The sequence below is a fragment of the Eptesicus fuscus genome, chromosome 5 (assembly GCF_027574615.1).
Source record: "Eptesicus fuscus isolate TK198812 chromosome 5, DD_ASM_mEF_20220401, whole genome shotgun sequence".
Taxonomy (NCBI): Eukaryota; Metazoa; Chordata; class Mammalia; order Chiroptera; family Vespertilionidae; genus Eptesicus; species Eptesicus fuscus.
Window position 1 is genome coordinate 48,982,171 of NC_072477.1, and position 12,742 is coordinate 48,994,912.

Consider the following 12,742-nt stretch of genomic DNA (forward strand, 5'->3'; position numbering starts at 1 on the left):
TGAAGGCTGAGGCCTCACTGCTGGGTAGATTCTGAGTAGCATCTTCATGAGCGCATTTGTCTGAACATGTGCCCGACTCTTACTTTACTTGTTTTCTGGCTACAAAAATAACCATCCGCTGTGCTGCCTCCCTGTAGCCCCTCAAAGAGAAGCAAGGATTTTGTTTTCGAGAGGCGTTCTCAAAGACTGTGCTCCCAGCTGTGTTGCCGGGGGTCTGCCGCTCTGTCCTGGGCTCAGCTCTTCCCTGGACAGCAGCCTCAGAGCCAGCTGTGACAGGGGCGCCACGAGGGTCCTTCCCACGCCCGCCCACCTGTGACTAAGTGCCGCGGCTGTGTGCTGGTGTCCTGAAGCCTCAGTGACCCCTCTCGCTGAGCGCTCTCTGCTGCGGAGGGGTCACCTGAGCAAGCCTGATTACGTCTGGACAGGGAGGGGGCAGAGGGGACCTTTGTCCTTTTTGTCAGCGGGGGTCAGCTGGAGTCTCTAGGGAAGAGGGGCAAAAGCCAGATTTTTGTGTCCCAAAAAGCATGTTTTCACAGCTGACAGCTGTAGGCAAACAGTAACAGTACATGGCACGGATCACTTTAAAATATGGGGAGCTGAGATTTCTGGCTTTGGGTGAAAACCAAGTGATGGATGGTTGCAATCGAGTCTGTCTCTTCCGGACAGCACAGGCATTGGTGTTCCAGGGACAAAAGCAGGAGTGATGTGCCTGGTTAAAGCTTTAATCATGTAAAGTAAATTAATGAGCGTGAAGATGAGATTTATTTTTCTTTAGGACACTTTACACTGTGCTAGCACTTATTCCCAAAAGGCACTTTGAGTGAGAGAAAGGTGTCCCTTCTGTAATTCTATACCAGGGACACAGGTGGGTAGGTAGGACTCAGGCCGGACACCTTTGTACAACCTAACCTGCCATGTACGTGGCATGCTGCCTGAGGTCTTCATCTTAGCCTCTCTTCCCCCGTTGGGCTTTTTGTACACAGTCTGTGCTTTGGTCTTATTGATTAACTGTATAAAAGATGGTAAGAGCACATGGAAATACCTATGACCTAGAGTAGAAGCAGTCAGCGAGGGAATCAACTATCCAGCCGGAAAACATACGCTCAGGGTTTCTGGAACGGTTCCTACCGAATCGGTGATGATGTGTGGCAACGGGCTAGTGAAGCAAATCCATTTCTGGAAACTATAATCTGATAAATGCCATTCCCCTCCATTTCTCTCCCGGACTGATGTTTTTCTTCCTTAAGGGAAACGCACAGTCATAGTTTATTATGGTAGCATCTTATGATACTAGAACCACTGTTTGAAAACAGCGTTAGTGGTACTGCTACAGGTAAGCTGCGTTTTGAAGGATGAACGGCTTGATGCATGAGGCTTTGCCAGCCAGGCCTCTAGCATGCCAGCGATTCAGTAGCCCTCGGGCGAGGAATCTGGTGTGTGTGCGTGGGGCATATCCTGGGGTAATTAGTGCTACAGAGTTGGGCTGCTCCTTCTTAGCACGAAGTCATTCTTATCCTGTGAGCCTCGAGGGGAATGGTTAAATGCAGCCACAAGGAATGTTTTGAAGTGAAGGTGGAGAATTCAGACTTCTTTATTTGCATGTGGAAAGTACTGGCCAGAAATAGCAAATGCCAGGCCTCCCCGAAGCCTCTCCCGCTTTCTTGAGGATGAGAACAGTACATGCAGGCAGCACTAGGTGGCATAGCTGCCTTGGTGTATTATTCTCCTACAGCCAGCTTGGGACTGCTGTGGGATGCTTTGATGATACACCTGATGCCTACCCAGAGGCACCAATGCAGTCCATGCTGGGCAGGTTGAAGATTCCATCAGCAGGGGATCATGGACTGACTCCAGGCGGAAGAGGAGCTGCGTGTTGGGGTCCGTCATGGCGGCACCTGCTCAGCACAGCTCCTCCTGCCCAGGCTGCTGCTGAGACAGCAGCTGTGTGAGCTCAGGCTTCCAGGTTTATGGCAACGAGTCCCTGAAGTTACAAGACTCGGATGAGTATGAAGCAAACCCTTTTGATTTGGCCACTAACCAAAGTTCTGCTCCACACTTTCATCATCCCTGTCGCTGGGGGCAGAACACCACCCCCACCCCAGCCCCGGGGCAAATCTGGCCACTGTCTGTTCAGTTTTACTGGAGCAGAGCCAACCTCATTCATTTATCCATTCCTTGCCCATGGGTGTTTTCACATAACAGCAGAGCTGTGTAGTGAGACCGACCCTGCGTGGCTCATAAAGCCTAAGATATTTACTCTCTGGCCCTTTAAGGAATAATAATTGCCAACTCCTGCTCTCTGGAATACAGTTGGGGAAGCCTACTTCATTCCTGGTGTCGGTATTTCTAACAAATGTCTTACGTGCATCATTGAGGCGCATCCCGTGGTTAGTAGAATTCGTTTAATACCTACAGTTAATAACTTTCTTGTTGACTATTACAGCATTTTGGCACCAACACAGAAAGGCACCGTGCCGTTGTCTGTGGCCTTTGTCTTCGGGGAGCTCACAAGCTCGTCGGAAGGCGTTATGTGAGAAAGTGAATGCAGAGCGCAGGCAAGGGGCCAGCAGGTGTTGTGAACAGGAGGCAGTGCGGCACAGTGGGAGGGACACAGGAGTGTGGAAGAGTGAAATCTTCGTGGGGTTTCGAGCCAAAACTGTTGGGATTTAGTCTCGGCCGTAACACTTTCTCCTGTGATAACAGTAAACTTACTTTTTATCAAACAGTTCCCATCTGCCAGACACCATCCAATTGCTTTACATGAAGAGTTTCTTTTACTTCTCATCACAGTGAAGTAGGTCCTATTATGACTCCAGTTTATTGGTGAGGAAGCCACGTCAGGCCAAAGCCCATACTAGGAAGTGGTGAACAAGGGTGTGTGGGACAGGTGAAACCGCCTGTGATAGTGGCTCCTCCTTAGGAATATCGCTGGATCTCTGCATGTCCCCCGAGGTGGTAGGATGTCCCAGCATCCCCTTCTCCCAGGCACAGCGCGGAATGTAATGTTCTCGAAGCTCTGACATGCAGCTCATGTTCGCTGACTGAGCGACCGCACAGCGAGCACCCCAGCATCTCCGGTGGCAGGAAGGTTCCTCTGGGCTGGATGGCTCACCCAGAAGGCCGCCTCTGAGCAGGGCGTTGAAGGATGATGAGAGAAGGGAGGGAGGAACAGGGCTTTCAGGGTGGACAGAAGGTGAGAGTGCCACATCTACAACTTTGAAGGAATCAGGAAGATTTAGGGGAAAAATACATCCGTATATATTGACTTGGGTCTTGTCACTTCACAGTACTTATTACCATATTCAAAGCTCTGAGAAGTCCTGTAATTAAGAAACACATTTGGCCCTAGCTGGTTTGACGTACAGACTGAAGGGTCCAGGGTTCGATCCCAGCCAAGTCTCTCTCACATCGATGTTTCTCTATCTCTGTCTCTCCCTTCCACCCTCTAAAAAATCAATGGAAAAATATCCTCAGGTTAAGATTAATTAAGGGGGAAAAAAAAAGAAAAAGAAACACTTTTGGTTTAACCTACAGCTTCCCTATTTCTGTGAGCACAGGGTATTTTTTTAAAATATATTTTATTGATTTTTCACAGAGAGGAAGAGAGAGGGATAGAGAGTTAGAAACATCGATGATAGAGAAACATCGATCAGCTGCCTCTTGCACAACCCCCACTGGGGATGTGCCCGCGACCAAGGCACATGCCCCTGACCGGAATCGAACCTGGGACCCTTCAGTCCGCAGGCCGACGCTCTATCCACTGAGCCAAACCGGTTTCGGCAGGGTATGTTTTTTATAGCAGATCAGTTAACATCTCCTAGGCCAACCATTAGCCCTCACATCACCAGTTAGAAATGCTGGAATTGTTTTTGATGTTGACTCACTACGAATCACTACAGTTAAACCTACTATATTTTTCAATTGTAGGGTATTCGCATTTATGAAATTGTTACTTTCATTTGAGGACATGGGTTTAATGATGACCGCTTTCTGCACATTTGAGTTTGTCCACGGAAAGAATGTTGCTCCTCATCAGAAGGGAGCCTCGCACACTAAGCCCACGTGGGAGGGAGTGGGAGAAGGGTGTATCGCAGCCTCATCTCCGTGTTGAGCTCCAGCGTAAGTGGGAGTTCTTAGAAGCCGTGTGGTTTAATACATCTGTCTCCTTGGCTGCCGTGCCAGCGTTTCATGACAGTGCTTTTCATCATCTGAAACATGTAATTGCTTTTGACGACAACAAGAGAATTGTGGCGAGAGAGCTCTCCACAGTTTCCGAAAACACGGAGCCGCCAGCGCCTCAGGTCCGGTTGACTTCAGCAGACGTGGTGTTGGGACAGGAGGGTTTTCAGACCCAAAGGGGTGCCCAAAGGGGCAAGCCTCAGTGGGCATGTTTTTCAAAGTAAGGATTTATGGACGGAGCTTCGTCCACGAGGCAAAGGCACGATAGAGAGCTGAAGTGGGAGACGGACGGTGTGGAGGAGGAGGTTACGGGGCGATCCTGCATGTGCGGCGGGATGACCCTGGCCGTATCCGGGACCAGCAGTGGGTCCCCATTCCCATTAAGCTCCAGGAAGTGGCATGTGCTTGAAGAGCCAAGTCTTAAGTAGAAGAGACTGTAAGTAGGAATCCAACCCCCCTCCTCTTCGTGCCAGCCCCTATTTAAAACCTCCCCTTAGGCTTCCCACACAGGCGAGAATTGTTCGAGGGGACTGTATGGTTCCTGCTGGAATTGACGTCAGAGTCTCCTTGTGTCCTGAGCTTATGAAATTTCTAAAACTGCACATGCCAGCAGATTGTCTCCGTCAAGCAGGATAATGAGAAACAGGTTGGCTGCTCGGCCAGGATGCTCTCTGGGCTTTTGGGGTGAGGCCCGCCAGGAGGAGAGTTGAGGTCCAGGGCCAGGAGATACAGTTCCCCCAGGGGAAGGGGTCTTGTCCTCCCACTCGTGTGCCTTTTCCTACGGGGCAGAGACCCTGTGTCAGGCACATCTGTGCCTTCCTCCCTTCCCTGGTCTTGCTGAGTTGCTGATCTCCCCGGAGGCCTGGCTGACGGGGAAGAGGAAAGCAGGATATAGGGTTATCTCTCATTTCCTGCAGCCAAGTGGGCATTCGGGTAAGTGAAACCGGGTGACTTCAGGAACACGTTATCCAAGGCTTATGGATGAGCCCTGCGAAGTTGACCTGCATACAATGTACCCAGCGACGCCAGTTTCGTTTTTAATACAAAGGGAAGAAGCCGTGGAGGGTGTGAGTTGAAAGGAACATGTGTCAAGATGAACTCAGCGAAGTTTTGAACACGTGGGTCAGACACTTCATGAAGATGCCGGGACCCCCTTTTTGGACGGAGCTTGAATCACTACAATTAAACCTACTATATTCTTCAATAGGAGGGCATTTGCATTTATGAAATAGTTGGCTTTCATTTGAGGCCGTGGACTTTACTATGACCACTTTCTGCACATTTGGTTTTGTCCACGGAAAGAATGTAGCTCCTCATCAGAAATGAGCCGCATGCCCTCACCCACGTGGGAGGGAGTGGGAGAAGCGTCTAACTCAGCTCATCTCCGTGTCGAGATGGGCATCCGTTGTTCTCTTTTTCCAGAGCCGTTTCTAAATCCTTGTTACATAATTACATGAATCACTTCTGCCTCGTGGGGAGTTTTAAAGTTAGTCATTTTGTCACCATGAGAACAAGTATCTCACTCAGTGAGGGTGATCCATCCTGGAAAATGGGCTTGTAAGAAATGCTTGCTAAGTAAATGGCTATGCCCTATTTCTGTAGCTGGGAAACCACGGAAAAAAGTTGTGACCAGAGGACCACGCTTCCTCTGCTTTTCTTTCCCGGCCTACGCAGGATACGAGCAATTATGCTGCAACAGAGGAGTCGGGTGTCTTGTGTACTATCAGACACGCCAAAAAATATAAAACTCACATTTCGAATGGAACAATGCAGCAAAATGGTAGAGGCGCCTTCGACTTTTCACGGAAGCTATCCGTGGCCCCTCTTAGCACCTTCTTCTAATTTATTTCTGGAGAGCAAGGCAGAGGAGCAGTTCCCTCGCCTTTTTGAGGAGGCAGAGAATACGCTGGAGGCTGCTATCACCAGGCCCTCCACAGGCACTTCTAGGTCTTAATGCATTTTATTTCTTCCTACTTGAGGTTGTTCTCTTCAGGAAAAATGTGGGTATAGAATGAGAAGAGTGTTCTTTCTTTCAAAAATTTTCAAAAGTTAGGGGGCACAGGTCAGTTCCCTGGTAAACCAGCCTCATTGCCTACTCCTGTGTGGAGAAGGATGCTGGAGGGGGACCCAGGCCCCGTGCCAGCCAATGGGAAGAGAGGTGATGCAGATGCTGGGTGTCAGGACAGACAGACCCCATTTGCTCACGGCGTCAGAGAAGACCCTCTGAGCTGCCAGGACCAGTCATGTAGTGTCACTTCTCTGCAGGCTGGAGACCCCGACCCTTTCTAGGATAAACAGAGACAAGCCTTGCAGGTGCACACTAGGTGGCTACAGTGTGGCTGGCTGCCCCTTTAAGGTGATCACCTGCGTGTTCTGAGTGGAGATGCCTAGAATGAGCACATCAGGCTGCCTCACCATCTGGATCAAACCAAGACAAGCCCCCCCTACACACACACACACACACACACACACACACACACACACACACATCTGGTCTCAGCTTCTTGTTTCCATTGAGTGATTGAGAGACCCTGTCCCTTACACCCCAGTTTAAATTCATTAATATGCTTACGACTCACCTGGGGGTTTACTTATAATCCAGATTCCAAATGAATAGGTCTGGGGAGGGATCTGGGATTCTAAATTTCTAACCAGATCCTGGGATCTATGGACCGCACTTTCTCAAGGACCACAATTTCTCAAGGCCTGAGTCTGGGGTCTGCTACAATGCAAGTTGATTAATCTGATCAGTACATCAATATTAATGAGGTAAAGAGAAAGCCAGGAAGTTAAAAGCCTTGCCCTTTTCCCAAGTCTTCTGAGTACAGCAACTTCCTGGAGATAACTCATTAGTTCATTCAGTAAGTACTTCTCAATTGCCCACAGTGTGCCGGGCAGTGCTTCTCAAACTTGAACAGGCATGCAGATTGCCACGGGGTCTTGTTAAAATGCAGAGGCTGATTCCGTGGGTCTGCGGTGGGACAAGCTCCCAGTTGATGCTGATGCTTCCGGTGGAGGGAGCACATCACAGATGTCAAGACTCTAGACCAGTGCTGTCCAGTGGAAATAAGGCATGAGCCACAAATGATAGCCACATTTGCAAGTTTAATTTTTTTTTCATGGCCATATTAAAAAAAATAAAAAGAAACGGGTGAAATTATTTTTGAAGAAATGTGTTATTTAACACGGTATGTCCAAAATATTATCATTTCAACATTTAATCAATATAAATATTATTGAGATATTCACATTAAGTCTTTGAAATCAGGTACCGCTTTTGCGTTTACAACACATTTCAGTTTGGACAAGCCACATTCCTCCTGCTCATGGCCACATGTGGCTGTTGGCTACCATACTAGACAATGCAGATTATGCTCTCATCACTGGGTAGCTCAGCAGAGTGACTCCGAGAAGAGCAGAAGGTGCCACCACTGGGCCAGGGGCTTCCGTTACAGGGTCACGTGGTCTCCTCGAGTGAGGAGCAGCTCATGACATGAATCTTAGACCAGCTCACTTCCCACCCCATGTGAAAAATGAAATAGAAATCTCAGAGCTCGGTACAGTTCCTTCCTTCCAGAGAAAGCTGCCCACTTTGGGGTGGATCAGATTTCCTTTATATCCCAAACATTGTGCCCATCCTGCTTCATTAAAATGAAATCACCTTAAACTCCAATGGGGAGTTATGGGGGTGGGAGGGAGGAGGAGCCTGCAGTCCATTCTTGTCATCTTTCCAGGTTGTTTCTGATGTCAAACCCTGTGAGCATAGCTTTACTTTGGGAAGCAAATTCCGACTCAAGCAAATTCTCTTGACATCTAACCTGTTCGGGGAAACTGGGCAGCGAGAGCAGGTTGCAGCGTGCTCATGAGTCACCACCTCCACTTGTCCTACCAGCCAATCAGAGGAAAGGGACCAGGTTAGAGGACGGGGGACATTTAAAAAATAAAATCCTTTTGCTTCCTTGACTTTGCCCTCTTCTGTATTCTCCATCCCCTGTACTCTGTGCTTTTATAGTGTTTTGAAGGTACTTATCCTTGTTGACAGTACATTGGGATGTGGCAAATGTGGCCAGCCTGGGAGGTAACTGTGTGACAGACTTTAACCCAGGACAAGATGCATTTCCATGGTGGGTGAAATTTGCCCATGCCCTGTGCCCGATGTCCAAGTTAAATGGTTCTATTAGAATAAAATAAATTCTCCAATAGGGTTTAAGTGCTAGTGTAGTGATAACAGTTTACATTTATATAGCACTTTTTAATGTATGTTGTTTTTGGACCTCTCATTTCATTTTTACAAAGTACTGGGTGTGTGTTTTCTGGAGGAGGAGAAGGGACTGAGCTGAGGAGGTGGGAGGCATGGGTCTCTCCAATGCCATTTGTCTCTGACATTGTTATTTGGGGTGTTTGTGCATTTGAATGTTAAGGCCCAGTGGGCAAGAGTGTCAGCTCTGGGACAAACTACCTATGTTGGACTTCAGGCAAAGTTTTTGCCCTAAGTCTCAGTTTCTCCATCTCTAAAATGGGAATGGGAAGTGTACCTGCCACATAGAATTGAAAGAGCGTTAAGTGAGATAATTTATGTAAAGCATGATTTCAATCATCATCAGCACCTGGATTGCCCTCAGCCCGGTCTCCTTCATGTCTGACTGTAGTTGAAATCAATGGGAAGGAGATGAAGGATCTAGATAACCTTGATCTAGCTCAGTCCTGAGTTTACCTGCTTGTCATGCACTCCCATACCCCGATTCCTTCCTGCTTTGTTTTAGAAGGGGAGTCTGGTGTCTTGCCCAGTATTTCCATTTCCAAAAGAAAAAGGCCCATGAGGAAATTAAAAACTACAAGTTAGAATTCCTCTAGACAGGCAAAAATTAGGTAAATTAAGGGCTTGGGTGGCAATTCCCAAAGAAGCAGGCTTGGGAGGGACAGTGTCAAGCGTAGATAGGAAGGCTTATGTAAGAGAAGCTGCCGGGCCATGCACAAACCCCACCCGCTATTGAGTCTGCTCAGCCAGCTAAGTACAAATTAATCTCTCGTGGCTGACCAATTACGCACAGTCCTCTGTGAGAAAACAAGTTAAAAGAAATGTGTTAGGTAAAGAAGGGCCAGCCGCTCTTGGAGTGGAAGGAGGGATGGGCTTGCAAATGGGCAATGTCAGAACGCATTTAATATTACCTCTGTAGTACAGCTGATCTTACTGGAATGTCTCTGAAAGTGACTATATCTAATCGTGTGTATGGACACAACATTCATTACTAGGGTAACCAGGTACCCTTTTTCACCTGGGACAGTTCCAGTTACAACTATGGTGCTTGGTTGACTATTTATAGTGCATCCTTTCTCTCTCAGATGAGTCTTGGTTTGGGCAATAAATTATATAGTTACCTTAATTATAAACACATAATGTATCTGTTTATATAATAAAAAGATGATTTATATTGCTGGAGTCCCAGAGACTGTTGTTGAGGTATGGATTTTTTATTGTATCTAGAAATATATATCAAAGTTGTATCCTGGAAAGAACCTTTTCCAAAGGCCACCTAGACCCTGTTATAGAGCATGGTTGGGTGTGGTGGTTAAGAAACTAGGGTCCAAAGTTGACAGTGTGGGTTCCAGCCCCAACTCTGCCATTTACCAGCTGTGACTCCTTGTACAAGTTACTTAACCTCTCTGTGTTTGTTCTGTGACCTCTAACAAGGGCATGGAGGTACCCACCTTGTAAGGTTGAAATGAGGACTGGATGGGTTAATAGTTAACACACAAGAAACAATGACTGATATTGATTAATCCTTCAGTAAATATTTGGTGTTACTTCGGTCCTGGCTTTACTGTTCTTTAGCTGTTTGGCCACAGGGACAGAGGTCTCTGAGCCCTGATTTCCTAGAAAATGAATGTACTATTTTGTACTTCCTGGAAAGTAGTAAGTATCAAATGGCATCCTGTATGTGAAGAGTTTAGTGCAGCACTATCAATGGATTCTCAACAAAGGTTAATTTCTCATCTTTCCCTCATTTTCCTGATAGCTTATAGAGCTCATCTCTCATCTAGTTTGCTTCTTTTGAGGGAATTTAAAGGTTGTGGTGTGTGTGTGCGTGTGTGTGTGTGTGTGTGTGTGTGTGTGTGTGTGTGTGGTACTAGTATGAGACTATGACACCCACCAGTGTGATAAGTAAACTTCCCAAGGGTTGCCCCTCATCTGAATGATGCATGGAGGCTTGAGCCAGGGATGACTGTGGTGGTGAAGCAAAGACAGTTTTTAAAGATGTATGAATCTTTACAGGCTTTTAGAGTGCCCATTGCTAAATACCTTGGTGAAGTTTATTATTGTTTTTATTAATCTTCCCATCTCCCTTCTTAATTCCCCCTTCTCCTTCACTCCCCAAATGTCTGCATGTTATTTTGGCTTCCAATGACATTTCTGTTTAAGTCATGACAAAAAGAAAATGAGATGAAGACTGCAAAGAAAAATCTGTATGCTAGCTGGGATTACAAGAGGGCAAATACTGTATTTGCTTTTTGGTTTTTATAGGGTAAACAATGCCTAAACAAAAGTTGTATTTTTTTTTATCAATAAGAACAACCTTTGAAAAAATGACTAGCCACTGCTTAACACTGTAAACTATGGATCTTTCAAACTTTATTCAGTCAGACAGTATCCAGACAGGTGAGCTTTTACTTGTTAGTCATCCATCCATTCTTTCATTCATTTATGTGTTTAACAAATATTTATTGAGTGCTTACTATATGCTTGGCAGTGTGCCATGTTCAGGGGATACAATGGTGAAAAAACTGAGTTCTTATAGTGTGGACTGTCTACCTAGTACATATACAATATACTTATCATCATTTAAACACACTCCAAGGCCCATCAGATGTCCTGAAACACATAGTGAAAGACAAAAACTGAGCTAAGAAGGAAATTACTGATTCTGAATCAAACAAAAGCCTTATATCAGTGTTTTGCAAAGAGATAAACTAGGTACCTTGAGCTGAGGTCACATAAACAGACTAGAGAAATGAAGCAACTCTTTCTTGTTTAAGCTTCCACACTGCTCTTGTTGCAATTACTGGTCTCCTCTCAAGCCTGGAGCCAGCACTGCTCTGCTTTTCCACCTTGCCTGCCTTAGACAGATTTGGATGGGATGAGTGAGTGTCCCATATATTACCTGCCTATCTATCATAATAAAAGCATAACATGCTAATTAGACCTTCCAGATGAAGGGGCGGGCTGAGAGGGAAGCCTGGGTCCCGGTGCCAGAGGGAAGCCAGTGCCAGGAGCCAGGGGAAGGAAGGCCTACTCTTGCACGAATTTCAGACATCGGGCCTCTAGTTTAAGATAAAGGCCTACTTACAACTAGTAGAAAGTAGTTATATATGTACAAAAGCATGTGATCATACCCATTAAACTGTGTTCTTGTGATACAGATGATACCTACAATTCATGACCTTGAAAATGGCTGGGAAGAAATGTGATGAGACAACTTTCATCAAAAATGACCCAAATCCTTTACTAAATATCATTTCCAATGTTTTTCAAGGCGATTGGCAGAGAAAGTACTTCAGAATGACCTGGACTTCTTGCTAAAAAGGCAGGTTTCTGGGCCTAACCCCACCTATTAAATGAGGATTTCTGGAGATGGAGTCTAAACAGCTCTGGTCTCATGCACATTGAAATTTGAGAACCATCAAGTTGATCCATTTTACCAAAAAGAATGTGAATACCAACCTCAGAAAACTGTCTCTGAGAAATGGGCAAAGCAATAATGCAGTATAAAAGAAAAAAAAAAGGAAAGTAATAAAACAACTCTTAGAGATAATACAGAGGAGTCTTGGGAATATTTGGGATTTCCAGGACTAGACCTACATTTACAAAGGATCAGTGAAACAAACGCCTTTCCGGTCCTTCAGAAGCCCAAAGCGACTTTTCCAATGTTTGAGGTTGACAAGAGATCAGATGTATTTGCCAGAAGCAGATTTCCCCCTCAAATTTTACCTCCCACTGCCATGCATTTTTAGGAAATTCATTCCATGTGTTCTTGATAGTCCTGCCCTAAACTCATCAAAATGCCATTTTGTAACAATGATTTGGTAGCCCAGTAGTATTTCAAAGTCTTTTGTTCCTCCTTAGAAACAGGAAGTTGTATTTGCCCAAGGATAGATAACCCCAAACAGAAAAGAGTTCCAGACAACTGCCAAACACAAGCCCCACCAGCATCCTGTGAGTCTCCCACAGACTCTGGGCTCTCTGTTTGGAATTGGAACCTAACCTTCAACTGTCCTACCCTCTTGCCTCAAAAAAAAAAAAAAAAAAAGAAGAAGAAGAAGAAGAAGAAGAAGAAGAAGAAGAAGAAGAAGAAGAAGAAGAAGAAGAAGAAGAAGAAATTTAATAACAGCAGCATGACATCCTGGACAAGCACTGGGCTGGCAGAAAACTTATGTTTTAGTCTTAGTCTTGGGTTATCCTCAGTTAGCTGTGTAGCTTTGGGCAGAGATTTTTAACCTCTCCAGTCCTCTCTTCCTTCTTGTTTAAATGGAAGGATTAAATTATATGACCTTTGGGTCTAAAGTA